General features: G+C 52.1%; 1 non-coding gene and 1 pseudogene across 1 annotated transcript; both read right to left on the bottom strand.

Moving 5' to 3' along the window:
- Nucleotides 1-372: 372 nt before the first annotated feature.
- LOC102118070 (calponin-2-like) lies at nucleotides 373-1,598 on the bottom strand (annotated as a pseudogene).
- A 1,472-nt stretch (nucleotides 1,599-3,070) lies between these two features.
- Nucleotides 3,071-3,177, bottom strand: LOC123573169 (U6 spliceosomal RNA). The gene has a single exon (XR_006697912.1). It is a non-coding gene; the product is annotated as a U6 spliceosomal RNA (small nuclear RNA).
- Nucleotides 3,178-3,500: the final 323 nt, after the last annotated feature.

The following is a 3,500-nucleotide window of genomic DNA, read 5'->3' as shown; positions in this document are numbered from 1 at the left end:
CCACAAACTGATAGGCTGACAAAATGGGGAAGAGACAAGGCAACCGGAAACCTTCCGAGACTGGTTCCCTCCAAGCCTAAGTCTCTTCTCCCCAGCACAGCTTGGCCCACAGCCTGGACTTGCCGGCAGAGACCCTCACCCTACACATATGGGATCCGGCTTTGACCCCTTCCCCCATAGCCCGGTGGCTCAGTCCTACGAAGGACCAAGGCAAGGGGGAAAAAGACCTGCTCCCTGATCCCATACCGCCACTCACAGACCCTGGGTTGATTGGCAACACTGAACAGCTTAAGAAAAAAGAAAGACGAAAACACAGAAAAACCCAAAAACTCAGACGGGGAGACGTTGTGGGGAGAGAGCGTGCTGGGAGCCTCAGTAGCCAGCCTCCTCCTGGAAGTAAGGCGGATATTCAGGGACCTCCATCAGGCCCGGGCAGTCGCTGGCGCCCGAGGGAGCCCCGTTGGCCACTGTGCCTTAAGGGCAGAACTTGGGGTCCTATATCTGCCGGCCCAGGCCAAAGACCTGGCCGCTCTGCTTGGCACTCTGCGTGTAGCCCATCTGCAGGGACATGGAGGAGTTGTCACACTTGTCGGTTCCCAGCTTGGTGTCCACTGGGTGCCGGGGGCTGTCATGCCCACCTGGCTGGCACACTTGTTTGTACCCATCTGGAGGCTGATGGTTGAGTGGTCCATGGGGGGCAGGAGGTGGTTCTTGGGGTTGTAGAGATGCCTCCTGGTGCCATCGGAGTCATACCCGACTGGCTGGTGCATTTGTGTTTTTTTTTTTTTTTTTTTTGAGACTGAGTCTGGCTCTGTCGCCCAGGCTGGAGTGCAGTGGCCAGATCTCAGCTCACTGCAAGCTCCGCCTCCCGGGTTTACGCCATTCTCCTGCCTCAGCCTCCGGAGTAGCTGGGACCACAGGCGCCCACCACCTCGCCCGGCTAGTTTTTTGTATTTTTTAGTAGAGACGGGGTTTCACCGTGTTAGCCAGGATGGTCTCGATCTCCTGACCTTGTGATCCGCCCGTCTCGGCCTCCCCAAGTGCTGGGATTACAGGCTTGAGCCACCGCGCCCGGCCCTGGCTGGTGCATTTGTTGGTGCCCATCTGCAGCCCGATGGCGCACTGGCCAGCCTTCATGGTGGCATCGTCGAAATTCTGCTTCTGCTTCTCCCAGTACTTAAGGCCGATGTCCACGCCGCTCTGCAGCCTCTTAGTCTTGGCCTTCCCCACCAGGGCGAGAAGAGACACCTGCACCTGCCTCATGTTCCCACTCTCAAACAGGTCGCTGGCTTCGAACAAGTCCACAGTGTTCATGCCTTCCCTACCATGGGCTTGATGAAGTTGGAGAGGTTTTCTAGCTGGTGCCAGTTCTGCATGGAGCGGTTGATCTTGGGAACTGAGCTCTGCTGTAGCTTGTTGATGAGTGTGCGTAAGACAGTCCCGTCCTTCAGGCCCTTCTGGAAGTCGGGGCCGATGGAGAGGCCGGTGAGTCCCTGGATCCAGCTGCAGAGCTCTGCCTCCTTCTAGCACAGGAGCCAGTTCTTGACCTCGGCGGACAGCCGGTACGAGGAGTCCTTGTTGAACTGCCTGGAGCTCATGGCTGGCGGGTGCGGCGGTGGGGTGGGATGGGATGGGAGGGGACGGGACCGCCTGGTGGGCGCGGGTCTGGGACACGCTCCTCTCCGGATAGTTTTATGTGGTCTGGGCATGGTGGCTAACAGTTGTAATCCCAGCACATTGGGAGGCCAAGATGGGAGGATCACTTGAGTCCAGGAGTTTGAGACCAGCCTGGACAACTTAGCAAAACCCTATCTCTACCAAAAAGAAAAAAAAGTTGTTGGGGGCGTGGTGGCAAGCGCCTGTAGTCCCAGCTACTCGGGAGGCTGAGGGGAAGGACAGCTTGAGTTCAGAAGTTCTAGGCGATAGTAAGCTATCATCAGTCTACTGCATTCCAGCCTGGGTGACAGAGCCAGACTCTGTTTCTAACTCAATCAATCAATCAATCTGTAGTGATATATATATATATATATTATTTTTTTCTTTTTTTCTTTTTTTGAGACAGAGTTTCTTTCACTCGTTGCCCAGGCTGGAGTGCAATGGCACAATCTCGGCTTGCCACACCTCCGCTTCCCCAGGTTCAAGCGATTCTCCTGCCTCAACCTCCTGAGTAGCTGGGATTATAGGCATGCACCACCACGCCCAGCTAATTTTGTATTTTTAGTAGAGACAGGATTTCTCCATGTTGGTCAGGCTGGTCTACAACTCCCGACCTCAGGTGATCTGCCTGCCTTGGTCTCCCAAAGTGTTGTGATTACAGGTGTGAGCCACTGTGCCTGGCTATAGTGATATTTTTCTGTGGAGCTGAAGAACAAAAGCTATTCTGTTATCTGGACACAGGTTTTAGTTGGTTATTTATTTATTTTTTTTGAGACAGACTCTCTCTTTGTTGCCCAGGCTGAAGTACAGTGGCGTGATCTTGGCTCACTGCAACCTCTACCTCCTGGGTTCAAGCAATTCTCCTTCCTCAGCCTCCCAACTAGCTGGGATTACAGGTGCCCACCACTAAACCCAGCTAACTTTTGTATTTTTAGTATAGATGGGGTTTCACCATATTGGCCAGGCTGGTCTTGAACTCCTGACCTCAAGTGATCACCCTGCCTTGGCCTCCCAAAGTGCTAGGATTACAGGTGTGAGCCACCGTGCCCGGCCAGACCACTCCAATTTTTAATAACCAAGCTATATGTGCCACACACCGAAATCCTGCCTTTTTTGGAATAAGGAGAATAAGCTGATATGATTTGACGCTTCTTCCCTGCAGAGCCTGAACCTCCAACTCGAGAGATAGAGATGAAAAAGTCCAACTCAGAAAGTCCATTTCAGCCTATTTGGTGTCTAGGAATTTGAGATACTAATTGTCTTATCCCTACCCACTTCCCCATCTCAGAAAATCTGCCTTGCCACAGAGTCCCTGGCAGGGGCAGCTATGCTACTTACCATTAGACCTTGTCTCCCTAGCTGCAGCTGATTGGATCAGAGAAGAACACCTAATCCATTCAGATACTTTTCCCCACTTAACATGGGATGCCTCACACATTTGGGTGTCATCCTTGCGTAGTGACTATACTCATCTTCTCTGTATTGGTCCAATTTTAGTGTATGTGCTGCTTATGTGGGCACCAATCCAATTATTTTGCTTGCTAATTTGAACCCAGAGACTTCAACTTTGAGTCACTAGCTCAGTGGAGGACACCAGAGCTGGAGAGTCAGGTAGTGTGAGCAGTGGCAGCCATTTTTTTGGTGTATGCAAAGGTGGGGAGAGTAGTGGTCTGACAACTTTGACATCTGTGACTTCTACTTGGGATCTGTGATCTTCCCCTCTGGATTTCTGATCATCCCCTTTTAATTAATTAATCAATCAATTTTTATTTATTCTTTGAGACAAGGTCTCGCTCTGTCGCCCAGGCTGGAGTGCAGTAGTGTAAGTATGGCTCAGTGCAACC

Source organism: Macaca fascicularis, chromosome 4, assembly GCF_037993035.2.
Source record: "Macaca fascicularis isolate 582-1 chromosome 4, T2T-MFA8v1.1".
In the NCBI taxonomy this organism is placed as follows: domain Eukaryota; kingdom Metazoa; phylum Chordata; class Mammalia; order Primates; family Cercopithecidae; genus Macaca; species Macaca fascicularis.
Note: the sequence above shows the minus strand (reverse complement) of the source record. Positions and strands in the feature narration are given on the sequence as shown.